At 41.9% G+C, this 22,277-nt stretch overlaps 1 protein-coding gene across 3 annotated transcripts in view; it reads left to right on the forward strand.

Annotated features, from left to right (window-relative positions):
• The window catches only part of KIF26B (kinesin family member 26B), a 266,992-nt gene that overhangs the window by 20,947 nt on the left and 223,768 nt on the right, over window positions 1-22,277 (forward strand). The gene's annotated exons all lie outside the window — the stretch shown is intronic.

Raw genomic sequence — 22,277 nt, forward strand, 5'->3', positions numbered from 1 at the left:
CATGAAATTGCTGCAGCCTTTTTTTTTTTTAAAAAAATATCTGCTAAAAATAACTAATGGATGATGACTTAACCAGTATAAAAAATTAGATCTTGTAAAATGTCTGGAAGAAGCTTAGGCCCAGACTTTGTTGGATACACATGAGAAGAGAGTTCTCCAACACATATGTAAATCCTCTGATAGATTATTTTTGTGATATATTTTCTACACAAATAGTTCCAGCTGATCCAGCAAGCAACCTATATAAGGAATAATGCTGCGACTCAGGAGTGGAGGTTCTCAAACTTTCTACCCCAAGGGCTCACTTGAAATGGCTGAAAATTTACTGAGACTCAACAGTCAGAACAGTCACAAAATGGTGGCAGAGCCTGGGATAAGCAATTGCTGACATCATTTACTATTGATATCTAATCCATCTTTGGAAATTGGCAAATTCTTTGCCATAGCATTTTTATGGTGGCAAGGAGTTCCACAGCTCTGCTTCCTGGAGCTAAGTCCAAACATTTGCTCTGATTCAGCCTCTCCATTTTAGGCAGAATTTGCTGATTTGGAAGCTCTAAAGGGAGAAGATTTTTTTTTTTGTATAGTTTCCCTTCCCACCTTTACATCCTATCAAAGTATTTTTCTTTTCTTTTACCCATCTCCTGTAATTTCTTCTTTTCTCCTTTCACATTCTGCTTGTGCCATATTACCCCCCACAAACTGCTGTTTTGTTTTATCCCTTCTACTTGTTCCGTTCACACTCACTTCTTGCGTATATAACAGCTTTCTTACCCTTTCCTTTCTATTTCCGCTGTATTTATTTATTTGTTCATAAATATTAATTTTGCCTCACTTTCTAATTTCCTTCAGCAACTCATTTGGCACTTTTCCCTGAGAGGAGAAAGACCTTCCCTCTCCCCTGAACTCCTCTGTCTCCTGGACACTTTTCCTCAGCATGTAAGGAGTTACTGCTGTCAGTGCTGGTCCAACCAAACGACACTGGCATGGCTAAGGGGGCAAGGCAGACCAGTGGGGAGGCAGTGGGCTGTCTGTGGCACTGAGTGCCGCCTAAAAGTGGCCGTTGCTAGCCTTCTCCTGGCCAGGACACCTGGGTGGTTCTTGGCCCACTGCTTGAGAAACGCTGTTGGAGAGCAAAGCCCAGCAGCAAATGAGTAGCCTGAGGGGAACAAAGCAATCAGCTGACAAATATTACTGCTTGGGGAAGGAATGGAATGAGGAAAGAGAGTGGAAGTTAATTTGATAGGAGGAAATAGCCATTTTACCAATGCAGTCTAGCATTGATCTCTTGATAGGTCTCCTCTGACTTGCATCATAGTGCTCCATCCTGAGTCAGTTGTGGCCTGGATGAATCCTTGCTTGTTAAATGCACCTTAATATTTCCTGTTGTACTAAATAATACAGCAGTGGGTATTCTGGGCTCCTACTCTCGTCGTTACTTATTATTTTACAGCCAGCCTGTATCTCATCTAAGATCAAAGGGCTAAGGCTACGCTTGACATCATATAAATGCTAATAATCCGTATTGCGAAGAGTAGTAAGGGGAGCTTTGTCCCCTTCTGATGAATAGTTTCTTCAAGTAGTTATCTATCATGGTTGTTCACACTGTAGCCTCTTTTGTAGAAGATGGATTAAAATTCTTCATAGTTTTATTGAGTGCTATCTATGGCAACTGGTGTCTAATGTATGTTGTTTAGCTGATCAAGTCTTCTTTTATCCCCTTTGCTTCATAGTTTGGCTCCTGATTTTTTAAATGAATTTTTAAATTCAGGGAGGAGGATGTTGGTGATGTGGCAATTACAGTGAGAACGTCCCATTTTGTTTTCTTGTGCTTATATGGCCTTTAACAAAATATTGGGGACAGAGAGTATGTGCACTTCAAAGCGAAAGGGGTGGAAATCAAACTCCATGCAAGTCCAGTCCTCATTTATCCAACTAAAGGGAAAAAAGGGCAGTGGCAGTGAATGTTGAGAGTGCAGTCATATGTGAAGGACATCTGTATATTGGCTGAAGTCATGAGGAAGCCCAGGCATCCCTTCATCACAGCATGGTGATGGGTCCTGTCAGGATGGCTCAGGCATGTTAGAGCAATCAAAACATGAGAGGCCCTAATTTGCTACAACCCTCCTACTTTCTGTACATACTGCAGTTTCTTTTCCTCAAAACATGTGCACTAAAAACTTTAAACCTCTTTTCTTTTGTCTGCTAACTAATAGCTCACCTGGATAGGATTGCCCCTGGCTCTGTGAATGTAGCAATTAAGTCTAACCCCTAAGACAGCAGCCTGCTGTGTTGCCTGGCAGCCTGCATTTATAGGAGCTGATAAAACAGAGAACAGCCCAGGATTGTCTTGCTTTTGAGCTTGCCATACAGATGTGAAGGACAGATGCTCATCTGCTCTTGAGGTGACGAAACAACTCTGAGATGTAGGAATCAAATTTCTAGTTTTGCTGTGAGTGGTGAAAACTCGAATGGATGTTCAGCCTGTTCAGGGTTCTTTGTGTGGCTGTTCCTGTAGTTCCACTTTTTTTGTTTTAAAAAAAGGGTGAATGGTAATTCGTTACGGTCTTTTCTGTGTTGTCTGTTATTAAAAAAACCTGAACGGTGCATATTTTATCTGCACAGTGAAGGACTTCCAGAGCATTTAGATAACCAGATGTTCCAGCAAACAAAAGGAATCTCTACAGGGGCTACATTTGAGAGCATGCATGCATATATAAGCCCCACTGATTTAATCATCAAACAGTTAATTGACATGGGGCATGCACTGAATTCAGAAAAGCTGAGTTCTCAGATAACTGAAATAGTTCCGTACTATGATGTATCACCCAGTTTGCACCCAGCACCTGAAAGTAAGTGGTGTACTTGCCACAATTTGCCCTGAGTTAGGTGTAATTAGCTCCATTGATTTCAATAACATCTTAATTAAGGATATCTGACCATGAACAGGTAACTCCCATCTTTTGATTATTACTCTTACCATCTTGACTATGAGTCCTGGAAGTCCTGCTCCCTGCCTTGCAGGCCTTTCCCACCTGGCCTAGGATGGTGGGGCCTTCACTGACTTCAGCTACAAAAGCTGAGGCTGCTGAACAGACTCTTGGTTTGGGGTCCTGCTTAGAGGTTTTGTTGGGTCTGTGTGTGGTTGTGGTTGCTTTTATTGATATTATTTTTTATATCTTTTAGCTCTTACTACAATTTGTGTGGAAATTGCAGTTTGGTTGTGTCCTTCTTGATGTTTTATGTATTGTTTATGAGGACTTTTGTTATGTTTGTAATTATGGGCCACTCATGTGACCCATGCAAGATTGTGGCCCCAGAAAAAGCACTTTTTTCAGGGTGAAATTGCGGGGCCCAAAACGAACATCATTCTCTCATGTGAAAAAAATGGGATGTCGCAGTTTTCCCAGGACAGTTGAGAGCTATGCTCTTAGCCACCACAATTTAAAAGCTCACGCACTAAGATTTTTTGGGGGGGGGGGATTCTCTTTATTCATGCTGGAGGAGACTCTTCAGAGTCCCATGGACTGCAAGAAGATCAAACCTAACCATTCTCAAGGAAATCAGCCCTGAGTGCTCACTGGAAGGACAGATCCTGAAGCTGAGGCTCCAATACTTTGGCCACCTCATGAGAAGAGAAGACTCCCTGGAAAAGACCCTGATGTTGGAAAAGATGGAGGGCACAAGGAGAAGGGGACGACAGAGGACGAGATGGTTGGACAGTGTTCTCGAAGCTACAAACATGAGTCTGTCCAAACTGCGGGAGGCAGTGAAAGACAGGAGTGCCTGGCGTGCTCTGGTCCATGGGGTCACGAAGAGTTGGACACGACTAAACGACTAAACAACAACAACTCTTTATTCACGTGTGTTTGTTTTGCGTGTTTTCTGTCCCAATAATTTGTGATTAGAAGTCAATATATGTGAAGGTATGTACTTTAAAAAATATAACTTATAGAATCATAGAATTGTAGAGTTGGAAGGGACCCAAGGGTCATGTAGTCTAAGCCTTAAGTGCAGGAATCTCAGCAAAAGCATCCACGACAGATGGCCATCCAACTTGTATTGCTTATATTGAATAGGCTTGTGCAGCACATTCCAAAACCAAAATCTCTCAGCACTTTAGAACTCCCAGCCGGAGCCAGCAGGAAGGATCAAAGGTGTGAAATAAGGGCTTCCGTGTTTCATCCTGAACACATTGCACTGGCGAAGATGAGGCAGGTTTTTTTCTTAGTCAATCTCTGTAGAGAACAAAAATGGGTCTTGGGCCTTTATTGGATTGCGCATACTCTTATTAACTCAGGATAATGATAGTTTCTCTGAAAACTGAATAATCACGAGAGGTGATGCATTGCTAGTACACATGTAGTTCCCAGGAGAAATAGGCAGAAGCTTTGGGGTTGTGTAATGTCCTTACACAGGCCACTTAATGCCTTTGTTTATGGCTGCGTATCTCTAGTAACAAATTTAAGGGAAATAAGAGCAGAGTCTCAGGGCTGTCCTTAGACACTTTACTGCCCGAGGCAGAGGGTGCCCCATTCCATGTACAGTTCCATGAAACTGAATTTTACTTCAGCACTGATGATAGGACAGCATTGCAGGCTGGCTTGGGGGGCACAGGACAGGTTGTGTTGCACAGACATCTCTAACTGAGGAGAATGGTTGGGACTCAGAAGGAACAACCAAGGGGCTACCATTGCTGCGCTGTCAGCATCTGCTGCCAAAGGCAGTTACCTCACTCTTGTCTCATTGTAGGGCTGGCCATGCATATTATTTTAATGATGAAGAGCCCGTGGAAGAAGTGTGTGTGATATCTCTGAATGCAAAAACACTCTGATGTGCCATGAGAGCCAGTGTGGTGTAGTGGTTAGAGTCTGACGCAGATTGAAGGATCACTGCAGTTATACCCGAAGTTGTAGCTGGGGGGGCAGAGAAGAAGGGCTTTTGTTTTTAGAAAGAAATAATTAGGTTGCTAGTCTTTATACTCATGAAGATAGAAAGAAAACTGTAGAGGCAGCATTCTAAATGCGACTCTGCTCAATAAAAAGCAAATCTCTTCCTGTCCTACAGTTTTTTGGCCAATGACTACAAAGACACTGGGATGTATTGGACTGCATTTCTGGCTTGCAGATAAATTCCTTTGGTTTTGTTGCTTTTCTTCCCAGCAGGCCATACATATGGGTTCCAGTATACCCTTAGGCCTCCTCACCACAAAATTTCCAACAGAATGTTCGACCAGCATGTTGGAAGATTCAGCTGCCAGTCATCCAATATGCCATTTAAAAAAAAATGGTTAGAAACTTTGCCTTTGATGTAGTGTGTGATTAAGTCCTGATTGTGCATTTGTCTGTAAGAGAGCAATGCTCCTTTTCTTGGCTATTGTAACAAATACTTACAATGATTGTGATGAGTATAAAGAAAAGGAATCTACTTGGACATTTACTGTACCCTAATAGTACCTATTATTCAGGACCTATGTGTAGATAAATAGGGACCGCTTACCAGCGGGAAGGTAAACGACGTTCCGTGTGCTGCTCTGGCTCGCCAGATGCAGCTTGTCACGCTGGCCACGTGACCCGGAAGTGTCTGCGGACAGCGCTGGCTCCCGGCCTATAGAGTGAGATGAGCGCACAACCCTAGAGTCTGTCAAGACTGGCCCGTACGGGCAGGGGTACCTTTACCTTTTTATGTAGGGACATACAGCACTATATATAGGGTGCTGTAAAATTTCCATGACTCTGATTGGACTTTGCATTTACACTCTTTCATGGAATCTAATAAGATGTACAGATTTTTCAGGTTTCCACTTTTATTTTTTAAGTGCCAGTTTTTAGCCCTTATCCACCAACTTGGATGCAGCTAAAAGAGGATTAGGCAAATTCATGGAGGATAAGGCTCTCCAAGGTTACCAGCTATGACAGCCATGATTTGCCTCCTTGATCAGAGGCAGCAGTGCTTCTGAATTCCAGTTGCTGGAAACTGCAGGAGGGAAGAGTGCATCTGGGTGGCCGCTGAGAGAAGGATACTGGACTAGATGGGCCATGGGCCTTATCCAACAGGCTCTTCTTATGTTCTTAGAGAGGGGACCTGTGCAGAAAATTCCAGTTGAGACTCTGGGCCTGAGTTGGATCTAATTGTAAGGGTTAATGGTTTCTACTCAACGTAACATCCAGACTTTCTCCATTCCTCCATTTCCTGCTCCCTTTTCCTAATACTGTATGCCTAAAATCCCCCCACCCACTCCTGTCCATTTACACTACATAATAAAGGATGCAAATTAAGTAAACCCATGATAGTCTTCCTAATTTGTGTCATTTAGTCTGGTTTTTTTTTTAAAAGAGTGCTGATTCCTAGACCCTGGCAGTGTAATGTCCAAGAGACAGAAATACGGCAAGACATCATTTAGCCAAATGCTAAGACCAATTGAATTTGTATTTTGCTTGAGCTGGTGGATGAGCAATATTGCTGCGATTACATTTTTTGGCTTGCAAGGAAAGTTACCCAGTTTTCTTCCTTTGCTCTCAGTGGGGCATATTCATGGTCTTCCTGTTTTACAACAGCATGACGGAACATTACTAGTATTAGCAGAACATTTACTTTTAAGCACAAAGAGGTGCCAACCATTTTGTTGCAAATACCAGAACACATAATTGTGTTTGTAGCAACAAACAGACTATACCCTGACACCATGACGCTAAAATGGGGTAGAAATACCCTTATCTAGAATGGGAGATTTGCGTACGGAAGCAGAAATGTTCATGTGGTCCCAACTGAGCTGTCTAGAATATGAATCTTTTGATGTGGATGGGGTTCTGTGTCCCCATGTGGGACGGGGATATATTTACCATCACTGTAATAATTCCAGTGTAGATTTTTACTGTCGCAAACTATGCAACATGAAACAGGTGTTCTCAGGGCCACCTCACCCATGATGCCTTGCTCTGAGGAAGGACCCTCAGAGCATGGCAAGCTCTGGGCGTGGGAAAATGGTGTAGCATATCCTGTTTAAAGCAGGGGTAGCTAACCTTCTTTGTCCTGACAGCCTTATTAGGCTGACCAGCCTCCAAGGGCCACATGCCAGTTTCATGTCCACACACATGTAGCACATACACTCAGCAGGGAGTGGCACAGACAAGTAACTTACACTGCTTGTATATATACAAACATGCTTGCTGGGGAGGACAGCGAGGAGACACTCAGTAACTGCGAACCACCCAGAGATGAAGGGCGAATGCACATCTAAAAAAAAATATAACAACAACAACACACACAGTCCCTAAGACCACATTCACACCACACACTACAACTTCCACAATCCATTGGGGGAAGGCATGTCTCTTTAAAGTGACATCATAGTGTATTGTGTGACTAGCCTTAGCCACTCAGCAGCCAGCTCCAGTTGAGAAATACCCAAGCGCAGCAGACCCCAGTGGGTCTTCTGCCTGGGAGGTCTCAAGTAAGCCATTCCCATTAGGACTTGCATTTGGAGCCAAAATAGAAATGCTGAATGGAAGCCGTGCTGGCATAGGAATAACCAGCAGCACATTGTAATGCTCCCAGTTGTGCTTTTGCAACTGCAGCTGGATGCGTTTGCATAACATACCGGATGCTGTATGATACCAGCCGTGGGGCAGGTTGCCTTGGAGAAAATGACCTCGTGAGCCTATTGGGGTCCCTTGGTGTGCCTAGTTAGACTTGTGGGCTGGAGGCTCCCTCTCTTACTTAACACACCTTTAACTTTTGTGTTAAAGCTTTTGTTGCTATTGGTTGCATTTGCTTCATTCTTTTATGCAGAGTTTGGATTCAGGGTTGAATCGATTGTAGCGCTGTGCTTCAACCTGTTTTATATTTAATGTATTCCACATTGCCTAGGAAAATTATTTTATGAGGTGCCTAATAAATATAACAGATAAACAAATCCATTTAGGCTATGAACTTTAGATTTCCCAGCAACATATCTTAAACATAGTTTTCTTTCAGAACCACTGAACTTTGCATAACATTTAAACCTTGTCTGTGATTTATTACAAAATAATGCCATTTTTGTAGCCAATGGGTTGCATCTGACTAATGTCATTCTTGTCCTAGACTAGTGGGTCCCAAACTCTTCTCCCTCTAGACCACTTGAAAACTGTGGAGTGTCTTGGCGGGCCACTTAAGGATTTTTCTGCCTGCTGCAGCAATTGCAATGTGCTGTGCTAGATGATGTATAATTTTAAATTATTTATTTTAAGATAAGTTGTGGATCACTAGTAGTCTGCAAACCATGGTTTGGGAACCTATGGACTAGACCCATTGAAATGAATGGGTTTAAAGTAGTCATGACTAACTTGTCCATTGATTTCCATGGGTCTACTGAGTATGGCTTAGGCAGATACAGCACAAGAATTTCTGTATTTCTAAGATGACTTTAAACACATGGGTAGTATTCATTGCTAGTCCTATACAGCGTAGACCCATTGAAGCTAATGACTACGATTAATGTAGCTTCATTGATTTCAGTGGGTCTACTCTGAATAGGACTGAGTTGAATTCAATCAATCAATCTACTATTAACGTCATCGTATACAGACTTTTAAAAATCACCTCTTTGTTTAATAAAGCAAGGCTGACTTACTTTAATGGTGAGGGTGGAGGGTGAATTCTTTGACTCCTCTCTCTCTCTCTCTCTCTCTCTCTCTCTCTCTCTCTCTCTCTCCTTGTCTTCCTTTTAACAGCTGCTGTTATGAACACTGGTAAACTTTAGCCTTAAAGGGCTCTTTGCCACCTGGATAATTATAACTTTATAGCTGTTTTAGGACATTTTCCCCAAAGGCAAAGAGAGATAACTTAGGTAAATGACCTATAATTTTCGGCCTTAGATCTTTCACCTTGGCACATGTTCAGGATATTCCTCCAGAAACACAGAGTGCGAGGGAGAGCATTGCTCTGAAAAATGAAAGCAGCTATTTCCACAAGTAGTTTTGCCGTTTTCCAAGTACTGTTTGAATGGTGACATTCCAGCGCTACATTTGAGCAGTAGTAATGGGCAGTTTTCTGTAGCTTACCCTTTCCCCTGGAAATAGTTACATATTTGTATGCGTCTACGTGATTGGAAGCACAAATGGCCACAACTTGAATGTACTTTCATCCTACGGTAAAAACCAATTTGCTTCCCAAAGCCCTTTGGAGGTTAAATCATATTGTGCCTCCTTGGATCTCTTCTTGTATTGTTGATAAATGGAATGAAACCGCTATTATTTGTTAAGAATATTCCAATAGTGTGTTATGATGTTTTATTGATTTTGCTATTATTGATTACTTTTTTAGAGAAATCACTTGGAGGTTATGTTTGACAAAAAGTGGTATTTAAAAAACTTTAAAGAACATTTGTCTATAAATACATGTATCCTATCTTGGGTTGTCAGCTTTTATTCTTTAATTTCATTAATGTTACTATGTCTGCTCTAAGTATGACTAAGCCTGGCTCTAACCCACTGATATTTTACCTTTCAGTGTGTTGCATCTTTCCGCTTTTTATTTTATGCTGCAAGTATATAATATGTAAGTGTATTTTCAGCTATCTGCTCTATAATTGTGATCTTTCTACCCATTCAGGAGTCTAGACACTCATGAAAGGGTCTGTTTGTACAGGAGAATTCCCTTCTGGTCCCTGGTGGACCCATTTTCTTGCTGGCCCCAAGGATACAGAAATGGCGATCTCTGACCTGCTTTTTAATAATGGCAGTGAGATACAGTGGTGCCTCGGTTTAAGTACTTAATTCGTTCCGGAGGTCCGTTCTTAACCTGAAACTGTTCTTAACCTGAGGTACCACTTTAGCTAATGGGGTCTCCTGCTGCCGCTGTGCCGTCGGAGCATGATTTCTATTCTCATCCTGAAGCAAAGTTTTTAACCCGAGGTACTATTTCTGGGTTAGTCTGTAACCTGAAGCGTATGTAACCCGAGGTACCACTGTATTATCCTGCGTCTGAAATTGTGAATTTGTGTCTGGACTGGCAGCACCCTGACAAGTGTGTGGCAGAGGCAAGGGGGCTGGAGACTGACCCAGAAGAGGGGGCCAGCAATTTATAGGGTTTGGTGCCACCTGCAAAGCAGGGGAGGGGGAAGAGCAGTCAGAGATGAAGATGGGGGTACAGGATGTTTTGGAAGAGGAGGAAGAGGCTGTTCAGACAACACGTGGGCCAGTCACATTCATGCCATCCCCTGTCCCATTATCTCCTAGAACCAGGAGGGGCTTGAAAAGGGAAGAGCAGTGGCAACTTCCATGCAGGAGAAGTCTCAGGTTGCATGCATGCACTCCATCAGACAAGGGTACATAAGCCCAGGGATGCGTGGTCCCACTGTTGCATCAGCTGCTCCGCAAGACACAAACCTGGAAAAGTTAAGGCCAGCTAAGTGGGTGCTTGAAAGCGTGTGTATTTGATATTTCAGTTATTATTGTAATAACTGGTTTGTGTAGCATGAGTAATTCAGGTACCACCTGTTTCTCAACCAAGCCTTCCTATGTCTGAAGAGGCAGCATTTGGGTACGCCAGCTCAGGATCTCTGTGGAGTCCTCCTCTAAAGATCTCCCACCATGAGCAACATACAAGAGGTTGGCATCCAGCTCTGAAGCAATGTGGCCGACTGAATGATTCAGAGCTATGGAAACGTGCTTCAGTCCTGTAGCTCAAATTCTACTTCAGGTCAGCACAGGTCCGCAGTGATAAAAACTAATTACATTCTAATGGATGTTTAATGACTTGTGTGAAATGAGCTGATGGTTATCAGCAAGCTCCCTTTGACTGGGATTAGGCTTGCCACCTGGCTGGTTTAAAACTTGCCCAACCTTTGTTTTTATTTATTTTGTTTCCCAGATGCTAGTGTTTTTTTTTTTTATCTTGGCCACGATGCTAATTAATAGTATGCTATATTAAAGCCATGTACATGCTCCAGGTTCCCTGCCCCTCATTCCTAGGATGGAGAGAGGGGTTAGTAAAGCTATCTAGCTTTTGGCATCTCAACTAGTAGCTTTCATTGCTACCAGCAACATTCTGCACCTGGCAAGTGAGGTGAAGTCGTCCACCTATCTTTCTCCCCAACCTTTCTGGCAAGCTTTCACCTGACAGAAATCCCAGACCCTATTTATCACACACCTGTTGGCAATCTCTTTCAATCTGCTTTTCCACAGTATACTTCAACAAGATTTTTTTTTTTTGAGCAATATATTGCTTTGGCTTTCCATTGAAGATTGCATTTGTCAGGGCCGAAGAGGTGAGCTTTTCAGATGCTTCCCATATATGTACAGCTAACTAATTCCCTGAGTGCTAGTCCCCCTGTGCCAAAACACAAGAGGAAGGTACTGGCAGGCCCGGAGGCGGCAAAACCCCCATATTTCCAAAAGCACACCAAAACCTTAGACCCACCAAACAGCCCAAACTACACATGCTCCATGGCCTCAAAATGCTCTCTGTCTGTTGGGGAAGGGGAATGACAGAAAATGAGAGCATGACAGAAAATGAGAGCCAGTGTGGTGTAGTGGTTAAGAGCAGTAGATTCGTAATCTGGGGAACCGGGTTCGTGTCTCCGCTCCTCCACATGCAGCTGCTGGGTGACCTTGGGCCAGTCACACTTCTTTGAAGTCTCTCAGCCCCACTCACCTCACAGGGTGTTTGTTGTGGGGGAGGAAGGGAAAGGAGATTGTGAGTCGCTTTGAGACTCCTGAAGGGGAGTGAAAGGCGGGATATCAAATCTGGGAAAGGAGTGCCAGATTAAATCCTATGAAGGCCCCTAAGGCAGTCGAAATCTTGGAGGGGCCCTCACAAAGGATCTCCTAATGCATTTTTTATTTTACCAACAAGATCAAGATCAACTCTGTTGTCGCAGGGCCCCTAAAAGATGTGGGGCCCACAGGCCGGTACCTCCTCTGCCTATTTGGTAATCCAGCACTGAATGGAAAGAAGTATTCTAGAAAAGAGTTTGGCTGGCTGGCTGGAACCCACATAATAGCATTTGGTTGGGTTCAGCTTACTGAACTGCTGAGGAACAGAAAGCAGATAATTGCAAGTTTTGTTTGAAGGTCCTTGTTTACCAATTACCTAGAGGACAGGGACGAGGTCCTTTCCAAAGCTGTGTAAGGCTGTCCTTAATCCTTTTTTTTCTTATTTGCAGAAGAAAACAATCATTTCTCCCCTTATGTCCTAACTTCTCCTTTAACCTTTTCTAACCTTGTCTAACCTATTTTCTCACATCTCAATTTAAAAGTCAATTATTTTATAGCAATGGCTTAGCGAAACTCCCCTTTAATTGCTTTATTAGTTTTTCTGGGAATAGGAAAAGGCAGTTCCCGTCACGTTTCTAAGCCTCCTTATTGATTGGCAATCAAAAGGCTTGCTTGGACTGTCCTGCGTACAGGAATTTTCAGCCTTCTCTCAACATGATTTAGATCTTTGCTTTATTCTTCGTGCATTGATCTCATTTTGAGATTGCTGTTTCTCAGCTTTCGCTTAGCTCTTTGGTTGTGCCTCCTTTTCTTACTGGGAAAAGCCTTCAGATATATCCATGATACTTTGGTCTCTCATTAGGGGAGGATGTTGTGGCTATTTTAACAGTTACAATATATAGTGTTGACTGGCCAGAACTGTCCTCCTATTACGTTATCACCCTTAGGTTTTTGCTCCTGCTATATTTATGCCAAGTCTGGTATGTATTAGTAATGATGAATTTATTTGTTAGTTTCTAAACCGCTATGGAGTTCTTTGATTCATAGCTCTGTATAGCTATTTAAAAATAAAGAAAGAAAACAGACTCCATCTACAGTGGTACATTGGTTCTCAAATTTAATGTGTTGTGGGAGTCCGTTCGACTCCCGAAACAGTGCGAAAACCAAGGCGTGGCTTCCGATTGACTCTACAGGAGCTTCCTGCACTCAATTGGAAGCCGTGTCAGACGTTTGGTTTCCGAAAAACCTTCTCAAACTGGAACACTCATTTCTGGGTTTGCGGTGTTCAGGAGGTGATTTGTTCAGGAGCCAAGCCGTTCGAGTACCAAGGTACCACTGTATTGATTTGCTCAGGGAATGGCATAGGCTATGGTTGCCATATCTGCAAGAACAAAAAAGAGCACATCCCGAGCTGATGCCAGTCTCTTTCCCTGGCTTGGGCTGGCAGCAACTGCAGCATGCATAGCTCCTGGACCAGTGCGCCTCTTTCCCTGGCTCGGGGTGAGAGTGGCCGTGGCATGCAGAACAGCCAAAAGACCTGAGCCCAAGAAACTGTGGAGTTTCCATACAGTACCTTGCTCATTGCCCTCAAACCCTGGAGGAGGAAGCATGTACAGATCCTCCTGGAAGTCTGAGTTCAAGTAGGCCACATCCACATCAAAGTGATGCACCAGCAAACCTCTTTGTGCAGCAATGGCTAAGAGCATGCACAGAGTTTCACTTCTGGAAACTCCACAGGCTGATTGTTTCAAACCGTAAATTGACTGGTTTACGGTTTGAAACAATCGGCACCAAGCATCTATAGAACTCCAGTTCCCGGTACAGAAACCCTCCCATAAATAAATGAATAAATAACACCCCCAAACCCCCCCCAGACATTTTATTTAAAATATAAACATCCCCCTGGTTGGGCATGTTGGCCCCACGAAAGAGGACATGTTCTGGATTTTCTCAGACACATGGCAAGCCTTGCATAGGCAGGAAACAGCCTTCCTCTGTACAACAACTGAAAGCCACTATGGCTGAGGGCTGGGCTTGACTTGGAAACCCAAGGTTCAAATAATACCAATGTCACAGGTGCTCACAAAACCCATGAGATGCAGAAGAAGGGGGGGGGCAGGAACAGGAGTCAGACGAGCCTGGTTTCCTATGTGTAGAAAGGCACATGGCAAAGCAGAGGAGGTTCTTTGGATCCTGTTAACATCCAAGAACCCCTTTTGTCAGTCCCTTGGCCCACAGGTGATGGAAACAAGCCCAACACCTAAAGTGTGCTGAGGAGGAAAAGCCTCAGGAAATTTGTTTGGCTCAACAAATGCTATGGACCAGCTATTACTGTAACTGTTTGCCTACCTGTAAAAAAAAATAAAAAATTTCACAGATTTGCTATTCCATGACTGAACAATACACTGCAGATATAAAGTGCCACAGGTTGTATTTTTATTATGAATGTGGTAAGATTAAATAGAATACTTACAGTGCAGTGGATTGTCATTAATTATTCTTTAAATCCTCTTAAGTCACATTTCATTTTTGATCAGTAATGTTGGGTTACGCATTAAAATGTATGAAATGTTTTTTTGGGAAGCTAATAAAGTAGTTAACTTTTTGAAGCAACTAAATTTCCCTGGGGATAGTCAAAAGCCTGAAGCAAGATGTTTAATACCTGATAGGATAACTACTTTGCAAAGAGATAATAATGACGTTTGACAAGTGAACGAATGATTATATTAACATTTAACACAGAACTCATGTAATGGAGCAAAGTGTTTAAAAAAGCCAAAGTTGTGAGGCAACAACAAGAGGGGGCAACACCCTAATAGGACAAGTAGCAACAAACTCCTGTAAGCGAACAAAGATTTAGTGAAGCCTCTGTAGAACTTCCAAATTCTACAGAGAGTAGCTTAAAATGAGCAAACATTGCAGTAAAAATATTGACGTTTGGAATATATATATATATATATATATATATATATATGTGAGAATCTGTATATTTTAAAGAATTACTTTTACTGAATACACCCTGTAAAAAATTTGAAAAAAACCATAATGATCAAACCATGCGTTTTATGCTAAATTTCCTCTAAAAGGCCCTACCTCAGTCCAGTTCTTTTAAACAATTGTGAATTATCTCAGGTTGTGATGCATAAACTAATTAAGCTGGAGTGTTTGGCAGTCAAATCCAATACCCAGTTTAGTTAAAGTATGTGGAATCAAGCCAGCTTGTGGCACTGAGCCTTCACTGCTTTTACAGACAATTAAAAAGCCCACTTTTATTTTAGTGCGGTACTTGTGCTAGTGCTGATCAAGCACCCGTAATTTAATATCCTGCTGTCAAATACGCCTATCTCTTAGAAGTGATTTGCACATTGTTTCACTCTGTTGTAGGGTGAGTTACCAGGCTCCTGACCTGGTGCTCACTGCATTTGTGCTAAAAGTGGTCACCAGAATGCAGTGGCTTGAACACTTGTTTCTGAGTGAGTTTTTGAGGGGTTTTTTAAATCAGTCTGTGTTAGCTGTTAAATGCCATCCTGGTTCAGACATTGTGATCTTTAACCAACAACTCATAGTTTGTTGGGCTAAGAACCATGCTCCCTTCTTGTCTCTCCTTTTCCTTCCTTCTTCTCTCACAGATTAGATCCTGGTGCCATGTCTTGGAATACAAGCAGCGATTAAACCATGGTTTCCCAATTTAGAGGTTACAAGAAACTGTTTTACTAAGCCATGATACGAGCACCAAGTGAAGGATGTTGCCCCTTCTTCCACTGTTGTTTCCATCAGTATTGTTTATGTGCACAAGAAAAAACCATAATAGAAGCAGTTCAGGTTCTATAGCCATGGGCAAACTTCTTAAGGAGGTAATACAGGGGATAGCAAAAACTCTGGTGGGAAAACTGTAGTATGCTTATACTTGTACATCAATCATTGAGAATTGGTTGCTGCTGGAAAATTTGCCCCAAATTTATTTGTCTCATAAGAGGTAAGCCAATTCTCTCTCTCCCAGGGCTTTTGTACCAACAAATCAGTTAACCAATACGAGGGCTCAGGTCATTTGATGATGAATTAAATATAAACATTAAAGTTGATTTAATTTTCTTTCTTTGCTGGATAAAATCCAAGTACTGAAATTTAGCATATAGATTAGAAAGACAGCTGTTGTTTATTTACTGTATTCTTTGTATTTGAGCTCTGAGGGGTTATATATTTAAAAAAGAGAGATGAGAGAGGCAGGAAAACTGGAAAATGCAATTTGCAAAGGACCTGCCTAGAAATAGTTCTGAGAAAACACGCTTTCCTCTCAGCAGCACTTTACTAATGTCAATATCCTCTTGGTCTTCAAACCAAAGTGAATTTCATGGAAGGCTGGAACAGCGGAAATGGCCTTCGTAGCGCACAGTAGGGATGGACAGGCAGTTATGGGAAGTAGAAGTGGGTCACTGCTATCTGGGTGGGCCATATGCTTAGCAGAGGGTGTGGCGGTGCTTGTTGATTCAGAAGTTGGCGCTGGGAAGTAGTATCTCAATCTCTGAACAAAGGTTAGGAAAAATAATGTTAGAGACTCACTCTTGCAGCAGGTTCTTCGCATGATGAAATTTATTTCTGTCTCTCTCTCTCTCTTTAGCTGATGTGTTTTTCTGTGTCAGTGGGATACTTCTCCATGTCTTCCATTCAGACAGGGTGATTTTCTTGGCAATCTGAGATTATAATTATGTGTTTGAAGCCTACAGTGAGGGATGATTCTTGGCCAGTGATAACATGACAATGATTGCACGTAATTGCTGAAAACAACTTGTGAGTTTTATTAATGAGATGCTGCAAACATCGTATTGTCGATTATTGTGTCATTTAACAGCTAATTCAGAAAAGTTAAGTGTCCCGTAATTTACATTTATTCTTTCCAGTTTATATTACAGAGGCAGTTACTGTCCACAATTGCCAATGTTTCAGATACAAAATTGCCATTTTAATGAGTGTTTGGTTTGGGTTTTTTTAAGCAAGAAAGCAAGCAAGAAAGATAAAGATAAAACCTGTGAGTCTCTCATTATTGATTAATGTTGTCCAGGATATGAGAGGGTTGCTTTAAGGAGCTAGCTGTTATATATGGTTAAATCATACCCCTTTGGCCAGCATAGCCCAGCCTCGCATACCCCCAGACAGGGCATTTTTCTCAGCTGGAACTCGCCGGAACTCAGTTCCGGCACTTCTCAGGTGGCTGCCATTGCCATTATAAGAGAACAAGGGAGTTCATGGTGACTTCCAGCACCGCTTTTTCTAGAAAAACAGCACTGCAATGTTTTAGGCTTCAATTCCCATCATCCCAGATCATACTGGTAAGGGCTGATGGGAGTTGGAGTTCAAGGATCCCCAGACTGGGGGAAGACTGGGTTGTGATGAATAAAATATTTTAAAACTACAGCCGTAGCTTAGCAGGCCTGAAAGCAACCTGAACAGGAGATTGCTACACCTTTTGCATTAAGAGTTGGCCTTTAAATGTTGAGTGTTTCGCCCCAGAGGCCTTATTTGTTATCCATAAAACTGACCAGAATGGCTGGGTTGTTGTTTCCTTAATAAATAGCGGTGCATGGCTGCAACCCAAAACATACGATCTATTTAAGATTTTCATATATTTTCAAGGTTTGATTTTGCCCTGCTTTGAAAGCTGGCACCTTTGTTTTCAGTCTCTGTATGCCCTGCGCAGATGTTACCATTGATGTGGGTATGAATGCGTGTGGGTGGTATTGGACATGTCCCTGCTTCCCTGTTCCACACCAAGGGTAAGGAACATTTTCCAGCCCAAGGACTGTGTTTCTTCTAGGGAACTTTCTGCAGGCAACTTGCCTGTGGTGGGTGGGGCTAGAAGGAAAAAATGGGCGGAGGAATGAATGCAAATTTTGCCTTTGTACCAGTAGGCTGGTCTCTACACACAATCACCCATCCCCTTGTATCCTTCATTCAAACAAGCAAGAGGCATTCAAGGACACATTCCAGCCAGGCAAAAATATTTAAGGTGCAAAACAGGGCCAGTCAGGGGCGTGGCCAGGTGGTAGTTCCAAGGGCCAGGCTGAGAGACCTGGAAGGCTGCATTTGGCCCCCAGGCCTGAAGTTTCCCACCTCTGCTTCAACGCTAAGTTGAATGTCTGCAGAAAGCCTGCGCAGATATGGAATGTGACTCCACTCCTTCCTTTTATGCATTGATCATAATATCTGCATGCTGAATGTAGCGTACAAATGGAGGATTCACTTCATATGTTTATGTATGTGTGTGTGTTGGTGTGTAAAATTGGGAATAACAGCCATAGACAATACTAATACTTACAAATGTTTATGGGAGGAGCAGGATTTTTGTGAAATTGCATTGCACTTCAGCTGCATGCAGCAGCTAGGAGTATTTAGGAGGAACACCATAGAACTGTTTATGTTGTGTTATTTGATTCTTCCATAATCAGCGGAAGCTCTGTGGCACTGGCTACAGGACCTATGGAAGGAATTTGTTTCAAAACAACAACAACAAAATAATAATTTTCATCTATAACGATCCCCATCTCCATTCAGGTAGGTAGCCGTGTTAGTCTGACGCAGTCAAAATAAATTAAAAAATTAAAAAATTGTCCAGTAGCACCTTAGAGACCAAGTACGTTTGTTCTGGGTATAAGCTTTCGTGTGCATGCACACTTCTTCAGATATTTATTTCAGTCCCCATCTCCATTTTGCTTTAAAGCGAAGTACAGCGCAGAAGCACAAAGCGTCGTTTCCTCGGTATCCAGTCAAGTGAGGAAGTGCAAGATTTGTTTGCACAATGGACCATAACAACAGTCATCAGTTGAGGTGGGGCATAGGCATGCTAACATGTGGACCTTCATCAACATACTGCTCAAATCTATGGACTTGCAGGGACACAAGGGACCACTATGCAAATGCGTATACATGCTTGCTCTTGTTGCTTCTCTTTGGCCAGGCAGTTCTTTGGTGAGCCAGAGATGGACCAACTTAAATATTTTCCTGCCCTTTGCAAGTGGAGCATTTCTGGCCCTGAACTACAGAATATACTACCGAGACGCTGCCTAGTGTGATTAAATATGAGAGATAAAGTTTCTCTTTGTTTCCTTTGCTTTCAAGGTGCAAGGCTTACCTTTGTGCTGCCTTCTACAAGACTTAATACGAATTTCAAATTCGGGAACCGTTCTCCCAAAGGCTTCTGTGTGACAGTTGCATCTTTGAAGCATGAGATAAAAAGCTTTGGCATTTTTAGCCTGTGCCAGAATACATGATTTGCTAATGAATGTCTTAACTTTATCTTCCAACAACAGCGTAAAAGGAGACTGAAAGGACAAGCCTTGATTAACTACAGAAAGGGCAAGAGGAATGTTAAAACAGAACCAAACGCACCGTAGGCTGAAAACAAGAATGGGGAACTTGCAGCCCTTTAGATGTTGGAATACAGCTTCCATCAGCTATGAACAGCATGGCCAATGGTCAGGGCTAGAGATGAGAACTATAGTCCCACAACACCTGGAGGGCATCTGTGGCTTAAAAGCCTATGGGACAGTAATGGTTTAGAACAGGAAAAGTAGCTTCCACTATTTGTAGGACTTTATTGAAGTATTCACACTTTTTGAATATCATTACACAACCCTTGATTTCTGCTACAGCCAATGCACATGGTAATAAGGTCTCCTGGTATGTTGACTCTGACTCCTTATAACAATAGCATTTATTTAGTGTCTGATTAGATTTTTTTAAATAAAAAAATAAAGAGACTGTATAGTTAAAGACAATCAGACTTGTAATTAGCAATCATGGATTAAGAGAAAACAGCCATTGCAGGTTCTATGGGACCTAAAGGAGTGACCTCAGTTTGTAGTCTTGATGAACATAAATGCTTTAACGAATGGTGCTGATTTGAAGGAAGGCCTCTTATAACCTTGAGCCCTTCATTTTGAGTATGTACCCCCAAAACATTTCCGTGTTTAGTGTTTTAGACTATGAAGTATCCCCATTGTCTGCAAAACAAAACATCTTCTTGTAAATTCATTTTCAGCGATACTAAAATTCTTCAGTGTAAATGTTTGTGAAACTAATTTAAAAAGTAACGATTATCCTGGTTTTTGGAAAACAACCTTTCTGCCAGACGTATTTGTCCTTATTATAGTGAAAGAACTCGAGGTTTTTAGACTTCGCCCATTTTTGCACCTGTAGACAAACTATGATGTGGAATGTTTCACCTCCTCTCTATTCATCCATCTTATTCATGCACCGGGCATGACTGTCATGGTTTGTAAACACACAATCTGCCCGAACCACAAAACATATATTGGAGCTGTGTGGAAGCAGCCACAAATACACCAGTGACAACCGCTGACATGAAGCACTGGAATTGGCAAAAAGCAATCCATTCATAGCCTGAAAGCCACAAAATTATACTGGACCAGGAGATCCTGCAGATACGCTTTGTGAACGGAACAGTTAAATATCACAGGAGGCGTAGTTCTCATGGCACTGAGCTGCCAGTGCCTCAGGGTAAGAGTGTGTCCTACTTTAGATAAGCCAGAACTTTACTTGAAGGTCTGTCCAACCCAAGTCTGGTTTAAAGATAAAGAAACTTAAGAGGGGAGAGTAGATGTCTCGAAATTACTCATCAACCTGGACGGTCAGTGGAGCAAGCACACAGGTCATCTGATCACAGTTTCCCCCACTATCACAAGATAAAACTTATTTGCGTTCAAATTGTTGTTATTGGCATTTCCTTGTTGATGCTGGGCATTTTGGGAACTACACTGTCCGCAATGTTGCCTTGTGCATGCTTGGGAATGTCCAGGGCCTCAGACTGTCCCAGGCTTAAATGAATCTTACCCAGATTTGTTTTACTATACAGTCATACCTTGTTGCGTTTGCTTCACGTTATGGCTTTTCGGGTTGCAAATGCGGCAAACCCGGAAGTGTATACTTTGTGCATGTGCAGAAGCGCTCTATTGCGCTCCGCACTTGCGCAGAAGTGCTGCTCTAGTTGCGGACTTTTCGGGGTTTGAACAGCACCCCTGAATGGATCGTGTCCACAACTAGAGGTACCACTGTATCTTAAAACACAGAGAAAGGCGAAGTTCAGTCTGAATTCATATTGTTTGTCATTAGTGCTTATTTATTAATACAGGTTTAAAGCTGGCACCAGTTAATGTATAACTTGTTTCCATTTTACACATGCCTTTTTACTTAAAAATAACATTTCCCACCCAGCAATGTCTTATCAGTACAAAGCTAGTTCTGTCCATTTACATAATACTCCCAGAATGATTTCTTGTTGTTTTTACAGTAGTATGACATACAGTAGTATGACATATGGTCCAAAAACTTTGCAAAAAGAAGTGTTTTTCTTTTGCAAAAGAAGCCTTTCCTTCCAGAAGATATGCTTGTTTTTTTGTTTTGTTTCTCCTTGTGTTGTAACAGTGTTACAGAAATGGTTTTGCTTTTCAAACTGTTTCATTTAATAAAAAAATAGTCTTTTCCGTTCTTCCACCAAATCGTTTTCAAGATGTTCCAGAAGACAAAAAAGAAGTCACATTAGCAAAGTTTACATTATGACATCGTAACTACAAAAGATTTGAAATAAAACCATTCCTCAAGGCAGAACATTTAATTTATTTTCTTTTGAATGAGTTACTTGTTTATGAAGATTAACTAAATGGCTAAAGCTAGACCGCTGCAGCCAAGAAAAATTGATTTAGTGTAGCCTATTTGTGTTTTCATTTTGTATTCTGTGGAATTATGTTGGTTTTAATTTATTTAGATGGGATCAAGGCTTTTTTTCCATTCGGTACTCAGTTCTAGCACTTCTTAGGTGGACACCATTGCCATTATAAGAGAACAAAGGAGGAGTTCATGGTGATTTCTGGCACCTTTCTTTCTAGAAAAATAGCACTGGATGGGTTCCTCCCCTACTCTAAAAACATGACTGTGCTTGGGAAATATAATTCAAAATTTAGTATTTTACACTCACAATGTTATTTTCCAAAGAGGTTTCTATGATATATTGCCCTTTGATAGTTGCCTGAGAGAGTTGGTGTATGTGAGCCATGTGTGAGTGTGTGAACACACAGAGACATGCTCACGCACTCTTCACTTATGTACAAAACCATTTTGTTCCAATGAAAAGGCATTGGTTCTGTGCCAGTCGAGGGAAACAGTACACTTCAAGATAAAGACCATGTTTAAAACCTTAGCTATGGTAAACTGAGTGAGTGATTTATAACTGTGTTTCATGAATGTTGTATTTGAGCACATGTGATTATGTAGAGTTGGACACAACAGTCCTAGTTGGAAGCTACCTGATTTTTAATGATGTATTGCATAAGGGGGCTAGTGAGGAGCAGTTAAATGAAACATTCCTGGACATGCACCTGGAGACATAACTACTAACAGGGATATGAATGATGAAGCAGGTATAGAGGGAAGGCAATATGAAGAGTAAGAACATCACAATTGCCTTCCTCTCATTCAGCGCTCTAATTCAAACATGGCCTGCTGGATAGAACTCTCTCTAAGCAGAGTTTATAGCCAACCATGCAATTAGCCATAATAATATCCTAG

This window comes from Podarcis filfolensis (genome assembly GCF_964270895.1).
Source record: "Podarcis filfolensis genome assembly, chromosome: 3".
In the NCBI taxonomy this organism is placed as follows: Eukaryota; Metazoa; Chordata; class Lepidosauria; order Squamata; family Lacertidae; genus Podarcis; species Podarcis filfolensis.